Source organism: Bubalus bubalis, chromosome X (genome assembly GCF_019923935.1).
Source record: "Bubalus bubalis isolate 160015118507 breed Murrah chromosome X, NDDB_SH_1, whole genome shotgun sequence".
In the NCBI taxonomy this organism is placed as follows: Eukaryota; Metazoa; Chordata; class Mammalia; order Artiodactyla; family Bovidae; genus Bubalus; species Bubalus bubalis.
The window spans coordinates 72,179,278-72,199,244 of record NC_059181.1 but is presented as its reverse complement, the minus strand read 5'-3'; positions in this window follow the sequence as shown (position 1 = coordinate 72,199,244).

Genomic DNA, 19,967 nt, shown 5'->3' with positions numbered 1-19,967 from the left:
ATTTTTAATAATGAGGTTGAATCCATAATTAAATTTTTTTTTTGCAAAGAAAGCACAGAATTAGAAGTATTCTCTGGTAATGTTTACCAAATATTTAGAGTTGATGCCAATTATTCTCAAACTCTTCCAAAAAATCAAAGATGAAAGAACTTTTCCAATCTAATTTCATGAGGCCAGGATCACCCTGATACCAAGTCAGAAAAGGACACAACCAGAGAACAAATATACACACCAATATCCTTGGTAAATATAGATGCAAAAGTTCTCAAAAATATTAGTAAAAAGTAAATTCAGCAGCTTAGTAGAAAAATCATTCACTATGATCATGTGAAATCAAGTGGAATGCAAACATGTTTCAATATATACAAACCAGTCTTTGTGATACATTGTCACTTTAATAAGGATTAAAAAAAATAAGATCATGTCAACAGACAGAGAAAAAACATTTTGCAAATTTTAAACATCTGTTTGTGAAAAATAATCTAAACAAATTAGGTATAGAGAAAACGTTTCTCAACACAGTGAATATCATACATAATAAACCAATGTTAATATATTTAATGGTGAAATTTTGAAAACATTTTTCAAAATTTTGAAAACTTTCCTTTTCATATTGGTAATAAGACAAGCGTATCTACTTTTTCTACTCCTATTCAACAGAGTAGTAGTAATTCTTGACAGAGAAATCAGGCAATAAAAAGAAATAAAATATATAATAACTGAGAAAAAAAGTAGTTTTCTTTATTTGCAAATAGCATGATTGTATTAATATATGTAGAACCCTAAACACTACACCAAGTAACTGAATTTAATCAACAAATTTAGCGAAGCTATAGGATGCAAGACCAACATAAAAAATCAGACAAGTTTTCATATACAAACAGTAAGCTATACATTTTTAAAAAAATCTCATTGACAATGGCATCAAAAACAATGAAAATAATTAGGAATATATTTATCCAAAGCTTTCAAAGATCTCTACTATGAAAACTAAAAGTCACTGATGAAGGAAATTCAATAAGATGGAAGTAAATGAAAGTTATCCTGTTTTCCTGGATTATAATTAATATTGTTATAATGTCCACACTACCTACAGGCATTAATAGAGTCAGTGCAACTCCAGTCAAGATTCCAATGACATTTTTTACAGAAGTTGGAAGAAAAAAAAAAAAAAAAAAACACTTACAATTCACAAGAAACTACAAAAGACCTTGAATAGCTAAAACAAATCCTGAGGAAGAACAAAGTGTCCTTCCTTCACACTTCCTTTTCTCAAGGTAGATTATAAAGCTGTACTAATCAAAATAGTATAATTCTGGCATAAAAGCTAACAAAATGACCAAATGAGCAGAAGTGAAAGCCCAGAAATAAGCCCAAACATATATAGTAAACTAATTTTTACTATATATATAGGAAGTCAAGAATACTTAATAGAAAAAGGATAATCTCTTTAATAGAGGGTATGGTAAAATGATATTCATGTGTTTAAAAAATGAAACTATATCTTTGGCTTACACTACTCAAAAAATGATCTAAAATGGATTAAAAAGATTAAATGTAAGACCTGAAAACAGCAAACCCCTTGAAGAAAGCATCAACAAAAATCTTGTCATGAATCTTGACAATAATTTCTTAGACATGGCATCTAAAACCTAAGCATAAAAATTTAAAAATAAATAAATGGAAAGAGACAAAACTAAAAACTTCTGCACAAAGAAAAGAGATAATCGAAGTGGGGAAACAAACAAACAAACAAACAATTGACCGAATGGGAAAGAATGTTTGAAAACAATATATTTGATAAGGGATTCATTCCTAAAATGTATAAAGATCTCATGTAACTCCAAAAAGTTAGCTAAAAACAAACAAAAAGGACTTCTCTCATGGCCCAGTGATTAACAATCTGTCTTCCAATTCATAGGATAAAATTTCAATCCTTGATTGAGGAACTAAGAACCCATATGGTGGGGGGAAACTAAGCTTTCACACCACAACAGGAGAAAAACCCCTGTGCTGCAACAATGATTCCGCATGATGCAAATAAGTAGTTGCCATTTCCTTCTCAAAAAGATCTCCCTGACCCAGAAATCTAACCTGGGTTTCCTGCATTGCAGGAAGATTCTTTACCAACTGAGCTATGAGGGAAGCATTAACTAAGACCTAGCACAGCCAAAAATAAATGAATAGATATAATTTTTGAAATGGCAAGAGAAATGAGAAGCCATTTCTTCAAAGTAGAATGTGAAAAGCTAATAGATACATGGGGAGATGCTCAACATCACTAATCATTAAGAAAACTCAAATCAAAACAACAATGAGATATCACCTCATGCTGTTAGAATGATCCATATCAAAAAGAAAATAAATAACAATGCTGGCATGGCTTTATAGAGAGAGCACTTCTGCACTATTTGTGTGTTAGTTGCTCAGCTGTGTCCAACTCTTTGTGACCCCATAAACTGTAGCCCACCAGGCTCTTCCATCCATGGGATTCTCCAGGCAAGAATATCATACTAGAGTGGGTTGCCATTTCCTTCTCCAGGGGATCCTCCAAAACCATGAATTCAACCCTGGGCTCCCACATTGCAGTACCCAATCCAGTTAATGTCTTTTATACCTTCTTGTTGCCTCTACCCAGTCTAAGCACTTGCTACTCAGTGTGGTCCATGGATGAGCAGCATCAGCATCACTTGGGAGCTTATTAGATATGCAGCATCTCAGACCATCCTAGACTGTATGCATGTTAACCATATCCTTGGGTGAACCATATACTTTTTAGAGAAGTGCTGCTGGAGGCTCACACTGACTCAGATGGAAACCATAGATTGTTTCCTTACTAAGGTTTCTTTGGCTTCTACTGCCTCTGGTGTTTATTTTAGCCTTGCCCCCACCTTCCTCTTCCATTTATTTTGTTCTTTGAATGTAACACTTGCATTGATATACTCTGTTCCTCTCCGGTCTCACCTAACTCTTGGCAGACATTCAGAGAACACTGATATCTGAGCAGGCCCAAACACTCTCATTTGTACATTAAGAGTGCTAGTAAAATGAACACAGTTGGGAGCTCCCTGGTGGTCATGTGGTTAAGAATCCACCTGCTATTGCTGGGAACGTGGGTTCAAATCTTGGTCTAAAAGGATCCCATGTGCCACTAAGCCCATGTGCCACAACTACTGAGCCCATGTGCCTAGAGCCTAGTGCTCCCAACCAGGGAAGCCACCACAATGAGAAGCTCTCACACTAGAACAAAGGATAGTCCCTACTTGTTGCAACTAGAGAAAGCCAGTATGCAGCAACAGAGACCCAGTGCAACCAAAAATAAATAAATTAAATTATAAAAGCAAAATGAAATGAACAAGTTTTCCTATTTAGAATTGCAGGCTATCTGGTTTAAAGGGGATGTTATAAAGGTCATGAAGTCACAGGCTTCCAGGAGTCAGCAGACTGATGGCCCTCAAAATATATGTCCCTGCATTGATCACTGGGATGACCCATAGGGATGGTATGGGGAGGGAGGTGGGAGGGGGATTCAGGATTGGGAACACATGTACACCCATGGAGGATTCATGTTGATGTATGGCAAAACCAATATAATATTGTAAAGTAATTAGCCTCTAATTAAAATAAATAAATTTTTAAAAAAGATATGTCCCTACCCTAACCCCACTATTTATGGGATTATAAATTGGTACAGTCACTAAGAAAACAGAATAGATATTCCTCAAAAACATAAAAAAATAAATGTCATCTGATCCATCAATTCCACTTACATGATATATTCAAAATTAAATAAATAAAAATACTAAATCCAAAAGGTATCTGGATAGTCATGTTAAAGCAGCATTATTTATACTTAACTGTCAACTGATAAATGAACAGAATGAATGGGTAAATAAGCTGTGTGTGTGTGTGTGTGTGTATATATATATATATACACACACATATGTGTGTGTGTGTGTGTGTGTGTGTGTATTCAGTTCAGTTCAGTCACTCAGTCGAGTCCGACTCTTTGTGACCCCAATAATCACAGCACCCCAGGCCTCCCTGTCCATCACCAACTCCTGGAGTTCACCCAAACTCATGTCTATCGAGTCGGTGATGACACCAAGTCATCTCATCCTCTGTCGTCCCCTTCTCCTCCTACCCCAACCTCTCCCAGCATCAGGGTCTTTTCCGATGAGTCAACTTTTCGCATGAGGTGGCCAAAGTATTGGAGTTTCAGCTTCAGCATCAGTCTTTCAAATGAAGACCCAGGACTGATGTCCTTTAGGATGGACTGGTTGGATCTCCTTGAGTCCAGGGGACTCTCAAGAGTCTTCTCCAAAACCACAGTTCAAAAGCATCAATTCTTCGGTGCCCAGCTTTCTTTACAGTCCAACTCTCACATACATAAATGACCACTGTAAAAACCATAGCATTGACTAGATGGACCTTTGTTGGCAAGGTAATATCTGCTTTTCAATATGCTTTCTAAGTTGTTCATAACTTTCCTTCCAAGGAGTAAGTGTCATTTAATTTCATGGTTGCAGTCACCAAACGCAGATTTTGGAGTCCAAAAAAGTAAAGTCTGACACTCTTTGCACTGTTTCCCCATCTATTTACCATTAAGTGATGAGACCAGATGCCATGATCTTTTTTTTCTGAATGTTGAGCTTTAAGCCCACTTTTTCACTCTCCTCTTTCAATTTAATCAAGAGACTTTTTAGTTCCTCTTCACTTTCTGCTATAAGGGTGGTGTCATCTGTATATCTGAGGTTATTGATATTTCTCCCGGCAATCTTGATTCCAGCTTATGCTTCTTTCGGCCCAGCATCTCTCATAATGTAGTCTGCACATAAGTTAAATAAGCAGGGTGACAATAAACAGCCTTGATATACTCCTTTTCCTATTTGGAAACAGTCTGCTGTTCCATGTCCAGTTCTAACTGTTGCTTCCTGACCTGCATACTCATTTATCAAGAGGCAGATCAGGTGGTCTGGTATCCCCATCTCTTGAAGAATTTTCCACAGTTTATTGTGATCCACACAGTCAAAGGCTTTGGCATAGTCAATAAAGCAGAAATAGTTGTTTTTCTGGAACTCTCTTGCTTTTTCCATGATCCAGTGGATGTTTTCAATGAGATCTCTGGTTCCTCTGCCTTTTCTAAAGCCAGCTTGAACATCTGGAACTTCACGATTCACTGCTGAAACCTGGCTTGGAGAATTTTGAGCATTACTTTACTAGCGTGTGAGATGAGGGCAATTGTGCAGTAGTTGGAACATTCTTTGGCATTGCCTTTATTTGAGATCGGAATGAAAACTGACCTTTTCCAGTCCTCTGGCCACTGCTGAGTTTTCCAAATTTGCAGGCATATTGGGTGCAGCACTTTCACAGCATCATTTTTCAGGATTTGAAATAGCTCAACTGGAATCCCATAACCTCCACGAGCTTTGTTCATAGTGATGCTTTCTAAGGCCCACTTGACTTCACATTCCAGGATGTCTGGCTCTAGGTGAGTGATCACACCATCATGATTATCTGGGTCTTGAAGATCTTTTTTGTACAGTTCTTCGGTGTATTCTTGCCACCTTTTTTTAATATCTTCTGCTTCTGTTACATCCATACAATTTATGTCTGTTATCAATCCCATCTTTGCATGAAATGTTCCCTTGGTATCTCTAATTTTCTTGAAGATATCTCTAGTCTATCCCATTTTGTTGTTTTCCTCTATTTCTTTGCATTGACCGCTGAGGAAGGCTTTCTTATCTCTCCTTGCTATTCTTTTAAACTCTGCATCAGATGCTTATGTCTTTCCTTTTCTCCTTTGCTTTTCACTTCTCTTCTTTTCACAGCTATTTGTAAGGCCTCCTCAGACAGCCATTTTTCTTTTTTGCATTTCTTTTCCATGGGGATGGTCTAGATCCCTGTCTCTTGTACAATGTCATGAACTTCCATCCATAGTTCATCAGGCACTCTATCAGATCTAGTCCCTTAAATCTATTTCTCACGGTATAATCATAAGGGATTTGCTTTAGGTCATACATTAATGGTCTGGTGGTTTTTTCTACTTTCTTCAATTTAAGTCTGAATTTGGCAATAAGGAGTTCATGACCTGAGCCGCAGTCAGCTCCCAGTCTTTTTTTTTTTTTTTTTTTTTTTTTTTGCTGACAGTATAGAGCTTCTCCATCTTTGACTGCAAGGAATATAATCAATTTTATTTTGGGGTTGACTATCTGGTGATGTCCATGGGTAGAGTCTTCTCTTGTGTTGGTGGAAGAGGCTGTTTGCTATGACCATTGCGTTTTCTTGGCAAATCTATTAGCCTTTGCTCTGCTTCCTTCTGTACTCCAAGGCCAAATTTACCTGTTACTCCAGGTGTTTCTTTACTTTCTACTTTTGCATTCCAATCCCCTATAATGAAAAGGACATCTTTTTTGGATGTTTACTTCTAAAAGATCTTGTAGGTCTTCATAGAACTGTTCAACTTCAGCTTCTTCAGCATTACTGTTTAGGGCCTAGGCTTGGATTTCCGTGATATTGAATGGTTTGTGTTGAAGACGAACAGAGATCATTCTGTCGTTTTTGAGACTGCATCTAAGTACTGCATTTCAGACTCTTTTGTTGACCATGATGGCTACTCCATTTCTTCTAAGGGATTTCTGCCCACAGTAGTAGATATAATGGTCACCTGAGTTAAATTCACCCATTCCATTACATTTTAGTTCACTGATTCCTAGAATGTCGACATTTACTCTTGCCATCTCCTGTTTGACCACTTCCAATTTGCCTTCATTCATGGACCTGACATTCCAGGTTCCTATGCAATATTGCTCTTTACAGCATTTAACCTTGCTTCTATCACCAGTCCCAACCACAACGGTGTGTTGTTTTTGCTTTGGTTCCATCCCTTCATTCTTTCTGGAGTTATTTCTCCACTCATCTCCAGTAGGATATTGGGCACTTACAGACCTGGGGAGTTCTTTCAGTATCCTATGATTTTGCCTTTCCATACCGTTCATGGCATTCTCAAGGCAAGAATACTGAAGTGGTTTGCCATTCTTTTATCCAGTGGATCACATTCTGTCAGACCTGTCCACCATGTCCCGCCCGTCTTGGGTAGCCCCACACGACATGGCTTAGTTTCATTGAGTTAGAAAAGGCTGTGGTCCATGTGATCAGATTGGCTAGTTTTCTGTGATTATGGTTTCAGTGTATCTGTCCTCTGATGCCCTCTTGCAGCACCTACCATCTTACTTGGCTTTCTCTTACCTTGGACATGCGGTATCTCTTCACGGCTGCTCCAGCAAAATGCAGCCACTGCTCCTTACCATGGACGAAGGGTTGTCTCCCCATGGCCGCCCCTCCTGACCTTGGACGTGGAGTACCTCCGCTCTGCTTCCCAGGTTCCATTAGTCGTAATGAGCCCACCTGCCAGTACAGGTAGATGTAAGAGAGTCAGGTTCAATCCCTGGGTCAGGAAGATCCTCTGGAGAGGGGCATGGCAAACCACTCCATTTTTCTTGCCCGGAAAATCCCACGGACAGAGGAGCCTGGTGGGCTACAGTCCACAGGGTCACAAAGAGTTGGATACGACTGAAGTGACTTAGCACGCATCAGTTCAGTTCAGTTCAGTCACTCAGTCGTGTCCAACTCTTTGTGACCCCATGAATCACAGCACGCCAGGCCTCCCTGTCCATCACCAACTCCCGGAGTTCACTCAGACTCACGTACATCGAGTCAGTGATGCCATCCAGCCATCTCATCCTCTGTCGTCCCCTTCTCCTCTTGCCCCCAATCCCTCCCAGCATTAGAGTCTTTTCCAATGAGTCAACTCTTCACATGAGGTGGCCAAAGTACTGGAGTTTCAGCTTTAGCATCATTCCTTCCAAAGAAATCTCAGGGCTGATCTCCTTCGGAATGGACTGGTTGGATCTCCTTGCAGTCCAAGGGACTCTCAAGAGTCTTCTCCAACTCCACGGTTCAAAAACATCAATTCTTTGGTACTCAGCCTTCTTCACAGTCCAACTCGCACATCCATACATGACCACAGGAAAAACCATAGCCTTGACTAGACGCACCTTTGTTGGCAATGTAATGTCTCTGCTTTTGAATATGCTATCTAGGTTGGTCATAACTTTCCTTCCAAGGAGTAAGAGTCTTTTAATTTCATGGCTACAGTCAAGCATATATACACATATATATTATGCAAACAGTATAGGAAAACAATAGAATGTGAAATACTAAAGATCTCTTCAAGAAAATTGGAAATATCAAGGGAATATTTCATGCAAAGATGGGGACAATAAAGGACAAAAATGGCAAGGACCTAACAGAAGCAGAAGAGATGGCAAAATACACAGAAAAAACTGTATAAACAAAATGCTAATGACCCGTATAACCATTACGGCATGGTCACTCTCCTACAGCTAGACATCTTGGAGTATGAATCAAGCAGACCTTAGGATGCATTACTACAAAAAAAAAACTAGTGGGAGTGATGGAATTCTTGCTGATCTATTTACATTCTTAAAAGATGATGCTGTTAAAGTGCTGCACTCAATATGGCAGCAAATTTGGAAAGCTCAACTGTGGCCACAGACTAGAAAAGATTAGTTTTCACTTCAACTCTAAAGAAAGGCAATGTCAAAGAATGTTTAAACTACCACATCACTTCCCTCATTTCACATGCTATCAAGGTAATGCTCAAAATTATTCAAGCTAGACAGCATCAGTACTTGAATCAAGAATTTCTAGACATACAAGCTCTATTTGGAAAAAGCAGAGGAACCAGAAATCAAATTGCCAACATTAGTTGTATCATAGAAAAAGTAAGAGAATTTCAGAAAAATATCTGTTTGCTTCATTGACTACACTAAATCCTTTGACTGTGTGGATCACTACAAATTGTGGAAAATTCTTAAAGATATCGAACATAAGACCACCTCATCTGTCTCCTGAGAAACTTGTATGCATATCAAGGAGCAACAGTTAGAACCAGACATGGAAGAACAGACTGGTTCAAAATTGAGAAAAGAGTTAATCAAGGCTGTATATCTTTCTTAGTTAACTTATATGCACAGTATATCCTGTGAAATGTTGGGCTGGATGAATCACAAGCTGAAATCAAGATTTCTGAGAGAAATATAAAAAACCTCAGATATGCATATGATACAACTTTAATGGCATAAAATGAAGAGGAACTAAAGAGCCACTTGATGAAGGTGAAAGAGGAGAGTGAAGCTGGATTGAAACATAGAAAAAACTAAGATCATGGCGTCTGGTCCCATCACTTAAAAAGTGAAATCTGTGACAGATTTCATTTTCTTGGGATCCAAAACCACTGGGGAAACTGACTGCAGCTATGAAACTAAAAGGTGCTTATTCCTAGGAAAGCAAGCTATGACAGACCTAGTATATAAAAAAAAAAAAAAAAAAAAAACAGAGACATCATTTTTGACAACAAAGTCCATATAGTCAAAGCTATGATTTTACTGGTAGTCATGTACAGATGTTAGTGTTGGACCATAAATATGACTGAGTAACAAAGAATTGATGCTTTCAAATTGTGGTGCTGGACATGTGCACCCATGGCTGATTTATGTCAATGTATGGCAAAAAAAAAATAAATAAATAAATAAAAAAAATAAAAAAAAACAAAACAAAAAAAAACAGAATAATGTAAATCAATTATCCTCCAATTACAATAAGTTAATTAAGTTAAATAAATAAATTATTGTTATCCTTAAGCATAAAAAAAAAAATTGTGGTGCTGGAAAAGACTCTTAAGAGACACTCAGACTGCAAGGAGATCAAACTAGTCAATCCTAAAGGAAATCAACACTGAATTTACTGGAAGGTTTGATCCTGAAGCTGCAGCTCCAATATTTTGGCCACCTGATGAGAAGAACCAACTCATTGGAAAACACTCTAATGCTGGGAAATATTGAGGGTAGGAAGAGAAGACAGTGATAAAGAATGAGATTTTTGGATGGAGTCACCGACTCAATGGACATGAGTTTGAGCAAACTCTGGGAGATACAGAGGACATTTTTCAGTACTGACCTTGTTTCCTAGCTGTTGCAATTTACAGTGTGTGTGTATGTGTGTGTTTGTTTAGTCACTCAGTCGTGTCCTACTCTTTCTGACCCCATGGACTGTAACCTGCCAGCCTCCTCTTTCCATGGAATTTTCCAGGCAAGCTTACTGGAGCAGATTGACATTTCCTACTTCAAGGGATCCTTCACACTCAAGGACTGAACCCATGTTTCTCCCCTCTTCTGCCCTGGTAGGTGATACTTTTCCACTGCACCACCTGGGAAGCCAATGTGGGATAGTTGATCCATCCCAAGAAATATTTTAACATATATAAATCTGATATTTAAATACTTTATTCTGCTAGTACTAAATTTGGAAAACTGGAGACATTTAAAAGTTAAAAAAACCCAAAAGTTTCTTAAATAAAAAGCCTGAGGAGGGGGGTGTTCCTAAGATGGCAGAGGGATAGGATGGGGAGACCAATTTCTCCCCCAGAAATTCAATGAAAGTACATTTGAAGGCTGAGCAAATTCCACAAAACAACTTTTGAATGCTGGCAGAGGACATCAGGCACCTGGCAGCCCGTTGTCTTCGAAAGGAGGTAGGACAAAATATAAAAGATAAAAAGAGAGACAAAAGAGGTAGGGATGGAGATCCATCCCAAGAAGGGAGTCTTAAAAGAGAAGTTTCCAAACACCAGGAAACACTCTCACCAGTGGGTCTGTGGGGAGTTTTGGGATCTCAGAAGGCAACATAACCTGGAGGAAAAATCAATGAATAAATAAATAAAACCCACAGAGTACCTGCCTAACAGCAACTCTGAGTGCTCACATCTGCCACCAGCAAGTGGAGGCTGAACAGGGAGGCATGGGCTGCATTGCTTAGGGTAAGAACCGGGCCTGAGTGCCCTGAGGGCAATCTGAGGGAACTAACGTGAGATAGCAACCCAAAATGTGAGATAGAGAGAGAGAGTGACAGAGAGAAAGAGAGACAGAGAGAGAGCTACCCCACAAAAAGCCCTAACCTAAGACACTGCCAGACCCACTCACAGAACAAAGGACTGAGTGAATACCAGTGGAGAGCTAGCCAGCTGCAGACCAGCCCATGCCCTGCTGGAGACAGGGAGGCAGGTGGCGGGTAGCCAGAGCTGGAAAGGGGTAATCTTGGCCCCAGAGACACATCCTCTACCAAGGATGTGATAAGACACACCGCCCACCTGTGAAGACTGCACTCACCAAGCACCTGTTCGCCTGAGCTGCTTGGACATGGGAAGGGAACAAAATGCAGGCCCAACCGAGTCTGCACCTTTGTGGAGTACCCAAGAACCTGAACCTGAGCGGCTTAGACCTGTGAAGTGCACTCAACCCAGGGCCTGCCTCAGACAGTTCCCAGCAGAGCACCTAGAGCCTGAGAAGTGTAGACTGGGAAAGCACACGCACTGTGAACGGGGTCAAACCCAGTACAGCAAAGACACTGTGAGCACTCCCCACACATGCCAGTGATATTTGTTTGCTGTGTTCCTCCCTCCCCACAGCACGATTGAACAAGTGAGCCTAAATAAGTGACCACCCTCGCCCCCTCGTGTCAGGGTGGAAATTAGACACTGAAAAGACCAACAAACAGAAGAAGCTAAAATAAACAGAGGGAAGCACTTTGGAAATGGAAGGTGCAACAGATTAAAACCCTGTAGTTAGCACCGACTACATTGGAAGGGGCCTATAGATCTTGAGAAGTATAAGCCAGATCAAGGAACTATCTTAAACTGAACTGACCCCATACTGGCTACAACAGCTGCAGAGAAATTCCTAGATATATTTTCACTATGGTCATTTTTTGAATTTTTATGTTTTTTTTTTTTTTTTAATTTTAAGTCCTCTATTACTCCTTTAATTTTCATTTTTATAACCTACTAATACCTTGCAAAAAAAGACCCTATTTTTAAAGCAAGCTTCATATATATTTTTTATAATTTTTGTGACTTTTTTTGGTGACTTTTTTATATATTGTATTTTTCAGAGTCTAACCACTACTGAAGAATTTTACTCATTGCTTTTTGGTATTTGTTACCGATTTGCATCTTTAAGAATGCAATCTTCAGTACCCATTTTTACTTGGGAGTGTGACTACTGGCTTGATTGCTTCTCCCCACCCCCGCCCACCCTTTTGACTCTCCTTTTTCTCCACCAGGTCGCCTCTATCTCCTCCCTCCCTTCTCTTCTCTACCCAGCTCCGTGAATCTTTGTGTGTTCTGAGCTATAGAGAATGCTTAGGGAACTGATTACTGGCTGTATCTGTCTCTCTCCTTTTGATTCCCCCTTTTTTCCTCCTGGCTACCTATGTCTCTTTCCTCCCTCTTCTCTTCTCTGTGTAACTACGTGAATCTCTCTGAGGGGTCCAGACTGTGGAAAGCACATAGGGAAGTGATTACTGGCTAGCTTGCTCTCTCTCCTTTTGATAACCCTCTTCTCCTCCTGATCACCTCTATATCCCTCCTTCCTCTTCTCTTCTCCATGTAACTTGCACACCTCCCTGGGTGTCCCTCACTGTGGAGAAGATTTTAATCATTAACCTAGATGTTGTATCATCAGTACTGTATATATTTAGAAGTCTTGAGGCTACTGTAAGAATAAGACTGAAAACCAGAGGCAAGAGGCTTAAGTCCAAATCCTGAGAACACCAGAGAACTCCTGACTCCAGGGAACATTAATCGATAGGAGTGCATCCAAAAGCCTCCATACCTACACTGAAACCAAGCTCCACCCAAGAGCCAACAAGTCCCAGAGTAAGACATACCACAGAAATTCTCCAGCAGTGAAGGAACATAGCCCTGAGCTTCAATATACAGGCTGCCCAAAGTCACACCAAACCCATAGATCCCTCAAAACTCACTATTGCACACTCCATTGCACTCCAGAGAGAAGAAATCAAGCTCCACCCACCAGAACACCGATGCAAGCTTCCCTACCAGGAAACCTTGACAAGCCACCCGTCCAACCCCACCCACAGCAAGGAACCTCCACAATAAAGAGGAACCACAAACTGCCAGAGTATAGAAAGGGCACCTCAAACACAGCAATATAAACAAGATGAAAAAGCAGAGAAATACTCAGCAGGTAAAAGAACAGGATAAATAACCACCAAACCAAACAAAAGAGGAGGAGATAGGGAGTCTAACTGAAAAAGAACTTATAATAATGAGAGTAAAAATGATCCAAAATCTTGAAAACAAAATGGAGTTACAGATAAACAGCCTGGAGAAAAGTGGAGAAGATGCAAGAAAGGTTTAACAAGGACCTAGAAGAAATAAAAAAGAGTCAATCATAATGAATAGTGCAATGAATGAGATAAAAAACACTCTGGAGGGAACCAACAGTAGAATAACAGAGGCAGAAGATAGGATAAGTGAGGTAGAAGATACAATGGTAGAAATAAATGAAGCAGAGAGGAAAAAGGAAAAAAAGAATTAAAAGAAATGAGGACAACATCAGAGATCTCTGAAACTTTGTTAAATGCCCCAACATTCGAATCATAGGAGTCCCAGAAGAAGAAGACAAAAAGAAAGGCCATGAGAAAATACTTGAGGAGATAATAGTTGAAAACTTCCCTAAAATGGGGAAGGAAATAATCACCCAAGTCCAAGAAACCCAGAGTCCCAAACAAGATAAAACCAATGTGAAACACCCCAAGACACATATTAATTAAATTAACAACAATAAAACACAAATAACAAATATTAAAAGCAGTAAGGGAAAAACAACAAATAACACACAAGGGGATTCCATAAGGATAACAGTTGATCTTTCAAGAGAAACTCTTCAGGACAGAAGGGAATGACAGGACATAATTAAAATAATGAAAGAGAAAAACCTACAACCCAGATTACTGAACCGAGCAAGGATCTCATGCAAATATAAAGGATAAATCAAAAGCTTTACAGACAAGCAAAAGCTGAGAGAATTCAGCACCACCAAACCATCTCTTCAACAAATGTTAAAGGATCTTCTCTAGAAAGGAAACAGAGAAAGGGTGTATAAACTCGAACCCAAAACAATAAAGTAAATGGCAATGAGATCATACTAATCAATAATTACCTTAAATATAAATGGGCTGAATGCCCCAACCAAAAGACAAAGCCTGGCTGAATGTGTACAAAAACAAGGCCCCTAAATATGTTGTCTACAAGAGACCCACCTCAAAACAAGGGAAGTATACAGACTGAAAGTGAAGGACTGGAAAAAAAATATTTCACCCAAATAGAGACCAAAAGAAAGCAGGAGTAGCAATACTCATATCAGATAAAATGGACTTTAAAATAAAGGCTGGGAAAAGAGACAAAGAAGGGCACTACATAATGATCAAAGGATCAATCCAAGAAGAAGATATAACAATTATAAATATATATGCACCCAACATAGGAGCACCACAATATATAAGGCAAATGCTAACAAGTATGAAAGGAGAAATTAACAATAACACAATAATAGTGGGAAACTTTAATATCCCACTCACACCTATGGATAGATCAACTAAACAGAAAATTAACAAGGAAACACAGACTTTAAATACTACAATAAATCAGTTAGACCAAATTTATATCTATAGGACATTTCACCCCAAAACAATGAATTTCATCTTTTTCTCAAGGGCACATGGAACCTGCAGCAGGATAGATCTCATCCTGGGCCATAAACCTAGTCTTGTTAAATTAAAAAAATAAATAAATAAAATGAAATCATTCCAAGCATCTTTTCTGACCACAATGCAGTAAGATTAGATCTCAATTACAGGAGAAAAACTATTAAAAATTTCAACATATGAAGGCTGAACAACATGCTGCTGAATAACCAACAAATCACAGAAGAAATTTAAAAAAAAAATCAAAATATGTGTAGAAATGAATGAAAACGAAAGCACAACAAACCAAAACCTATGGGACACTGTAAAAGCAGTGCTAAGGAGACAGTTCATAGCAATACAGGCATACCTCGAGAAACAAGAAAAAAGTCAAATAAATAACCTAACTCTACACCTAAAGCAACTAGAAAAGGAAGAAATGAAGAACCCCAGGGTTAGTAGAAGGAAAGAAATCTTAAAATTTGGGGCAGAAATAAATGCAAAAAAAAAAAAAAAAGACAATAGCAAAAATCTATAAAGGTAAAAGCTGGTTCTTTGAGGAGATAAATAAAATTGACAAATCATTAGTCAGATTCATCAGGAAACAAAGGGAGAAGAATCAAATCAACAAAATTAGAAATGAAAATGGGGTAGTCACAAGAGAAAACAGATAAATACAAAAGATCATAAGAGACTACTGTCAACAACTATATGCAAATAAAATGGACCATGTGGAAGAAATGGACAAATTCTTAGAAAAGTGTAACTTTCCAAAATTGAACCAGGAAGAAATATAAAATCTTAATAGACCCATCACAAGCATGGAAATCAAAATTGTAATCAGAAATCTCCCAGCAATCAAAAGCCCAGGGCCAGACGGCTTCACAGCTGAATTCTACCAAAAATTTAGAGAAGAGCTGACACTTATTCTACTCAAACTCTTCCAGAAAATTGCAGAGCAAGGTAAACTTCCAAACTCATTCTATGAGGCCACTGTCACCCTAATTCGAAAACCAGAAAAATATGTCACAAAAAAAGAAAACTACAAGCCAATATCGCTGATGAACATAGATGCAAAAAATCCTTAACAAAATTCTAGCAAACAGAATCCAACAACATATTAAAGAGATCATACATCATGACCAAGTGGGCTTTATCCCAGAGATGCACAGATTCTTCAATATCCACAAATCAATCAATGTAATACACCACATTAAAAAATTGAAAAAAAAAGCCATATGATTATCTTAATAGATGCTGAGGAACCTTTGACAAAATTCAGCATCCATTTATGATAAAAACCATCCAGAAAGCAGGACTAGAAAGAAAATACCTCATCATAATAAAAGCTACATATGACAAACCAAGAGCAAAAGTTATCCTCAATTTTGAAAATTTGAAACATTTCCCCTAAAGTCAGGAACAAGCCAAGGTGCCCACTCTCACCACTACTATTCAACATAGTTTTGGAAGTTTTGGCAGCAGCAATCAGAGTAGAAAAAGAAATAAAAAGAATCCAGATTGGAAAAGAAGAAGTAAAACTCTCACTGTTTGCAGATGATATGATCCTCTACATAGAAAACCCTAAAGATTCCACCAGAAAATTACTAGAGCTAATCAGTGAATATAGTAAAGTTGCAGGATATAAAATTAACACAAATAAATCCATTGCATTCCTATACACTAACAATGAGAAAACAGAGATATTAAGGAAACAATTCCATTCACCTTTGCAATGAAAGAATTACATACTTATGAATATATCTACCTAAAAAACAAAAGACCTATATATAGAAAACTATAAAACACTAATGAAAGAAATCAAATAGGACACAACAGATGGAGAAATATACCATGCTCATGGACTGGAAGAATCAATATAGTGAAAATGAGTATACCACCCAAAGCAATCAACAGATTCAGTGCAATCCCTATTAATCTGTCAACAATATTTTTCACAGAACTAGAACAAATAATTTCACATTTTGTATGGAAATACAAAAAAAAAAAAAAAAAAACGAATAGCCAAAGCATTATTGAGAAAGAATAGAACTGGAGGAATCAACCTTCCTGACTTCTGGCTATACTTCAAAGCTACAATCATGAAGACAGTATGGTACTGGCACAAAGACAGAAATATAGATCAATGGAACAAAATAGAAAGCCCAGGACATGGAAGCAACCTAGATGTCCATCAGCAGATGCATGGATAAGAATGCTGTGGTACAGATACACAATGGAGTATTACTCAGCCATTAAAAATAATACATTGGAATCAGTTCTAATGAGGTGGATGAAACTGGAGTCTATTATACAGAGTGAAGTAAGCCAGAAAGAAAAACACCAATACAGTATACTAATGCATATATATGGAATTTAGAAAGATGGTAATGATAATCCTGTATGCGAGACAGCAAAAGAGACACAGATGTATAGAACAGTCTTTTGGACTCTGTGGGAGAGGGAGAGGGTGGCACAATTTGTGGGAATGGCCCTGAAACATGTATAATATCATATAAGAAATTAATCGCCAGTCCAGGTTTGATAAAGGATGCTTGGGGGTAGTGCACTGGGATGACCCGGAGGGATGGTACGGGGATGGAGGTGAGAGTGGGGTTCAGGATGGAGAACATACGTACACCCGTGGAGGAGGATTCATGTTGATGTGTGGCAGAACCAATACAATATGGTAAAGTAAAAAAAAAAAAAAAAAGAAAGAAAAAAAGAAAAAAGATCCTACATGACATGTGGCACAGCCAAATAATTGAAATTGGGTCTTTAAATAAAACTAAAAAGAACAAAAATAATAATGTAATCATTGAACATTTAAATTGTTTCCAATTTTCTCATTATTGTAGTTTATTGTTCAGTGCAATTCATGTATATAATTCTTTCTACTAATGGTTCTTTCCTTAAAGTATTTATATATTCCAAAAATTAGAAATATTATAAAAAAAAAAAAGAAAGCCCAGAGATAAATCCACACACCCATGAACACCTTATCTTTGACAAAGGAGGCAAGAATATACAATGGAGAAAAGACAATCTCTTTAACAAGGAGTGCTGGGAAAACTGGTCAAACACTTGTAAAAGAATGAAACCAGAACACTTTCTAACAGCATACACAAAAATAAATTCAAAATGGATTAAATATCTAAATGTAAGACCAGAAACTATAAAACTCCTAGAGGAAAACATAGGCAAAACACTCTCTGACATAAATCACAGCAGGATCCTCTATTATCCACCTCCCAGAATATTGGAAATAAAAACAAAAATAAACAAATGAGACCTAATTAAACTTAAAAGCTTTTGCACCATGAAGGAAACTTTAACCAAGGTGAAAAGACAGCCTTCAGAATGGGAGAAAATTGTAGCAAGCCAAGGAACTGACATAGAATTAATCTCTAAAAATATACAACCCTGTATGCGACACAGCAAAAGAGACACAGATGTATAGAACAGTCTTTTGGACTCTGTGGGAGAGGGACAGGGGGATGATTTTTGAGAATGGCATTAAAACATGTATAATATCATATAAGAAATGAATCGCCAGTCCAGGTTTGATGCAGGATACAGGAAGCTTGGGGCTGGTACACTGGGATGACCCAGAGGGATGGTATGGGGAGGAAGATGGGAGGGGGATTCAGGATGGGGAACACGTGTACACCTGTGGCAGATGCATGTTGATGTATGGCAAAACCAATACAATATGGTAAAGTAAAAATAAATAAATAAATAAATAAATAAAAATAAAATAAAATAAAAAATATATATATACAAGCAGCTCAATTCCAGAAAAATAAACGACCCAATTAAAAAATGGGCCAAAGAACTAAACAGACATTTCTCCAAAGAAGACATACAGATTGCCAGCAAATACATGAAAACATGCTTAACATCACTCATTCTCAGAGAAATGCAAATCAAAACCACAATGAGGTACCATTTCACACCAGCCAGAATGGCTGCGATCCAAAAGTCTCCAAACAATAAATGCTGGAGAGGGTGTGGAGAAAAGGGAACCCTCTTTCACTGTTGGTGGGAATGGAAATTAGTCCAGCCAATATGGAGAACAGTGTGGAGATTCCTTAAAAAACTGGAAATAGAACTTCCATATGACCCAGCAATCCCACTGCTGGGCATACAGACCGAGGAAACCAGAATTGAAAGAGACACGTGTACCCCAATGTTCATTGCAGCACTGTTTACAATAGCCAGGACATGGAAGCAACCTGGATGTCCATCAGCAGGTGAATGGATAAGAAAGCTGTGGTACATATACACAATAGAATATTACTCAGCCATTAAAAATAATACATTTGAGTCAATTCTAATGAGGTGGATGAAACTGGAGCCTTTATACAGAGTTAAGTAAGCCAGAAAGAAAAACACCAATACAGTATACTAATGCATATACATGGAATTTAGAAAGATGGTAACCACAACATTATATGCTAGATAGCAAAAGAGACACAGATGTATAGAATAGTCTTTTGGACCCTGGGAGAAGGTGAGGGTGGGTTGATTTGAGAGAATGGCATTGAAACATGTATATTATCATATGTGAAATAGTTTGCCAGTCTAGGTTCGATACATGAGACAGGGTGCTCAGGGCTGGTGCACTGGGATGACACAGAGGGATGGTATGAGGAGGGAGGTGGGAGGGTGTTTCAGGATGGTGAACACATGTACCCCTATGGCTGATTCATGTCAATGTATGGGAAAAACCACTACAATATTGTAAAATAATTAGCCTCCTTATTTAAAATAAATAAATTAAAAAACAACAACAAAATAAATGTACAAGTCCATTTTTGTTCTCCTTATAATTGAATAAATGTCACTTAAAAAAAAAAAAAAAAAAAAAACCTGAGGAGAGCAAAGATAGAGAAGGTGTTGATGGATGTGGAGTTGATCTCTCTTCATGGATGATCCAAGAATACGTGAACAAATGCAACAGCTTTCACAGAACACGAACTAAATATTAGCAGAAGTCTCAATTACAGGAAAGAATGATATGGATGCATGCATAACCGGGTATAATGAAAGAAAGAAGGGAAAAGGAGGAACAGAGTAAGCAGGATTTGACCTGGAACTGGCAGTGGAGGAACTGAAGCACTGGCTTGCTATTTCCTTCTCACGGGGATCTTCCTGACACAGGGGCTGAACCTGAGTCTCCTGCATTGCAGGCAGATTCTTCTCTGTATGAGCCACCAGGGAAGCCCCAGACAGGGATGTATATCCACTAGTATGCATGGTGGCTGGGAGCTGTTTGTGTGGGGATTGGAGAACAATCCCTGAGCAAGGACTGCTGTTGGCTATGGTGAGAAAGCTTG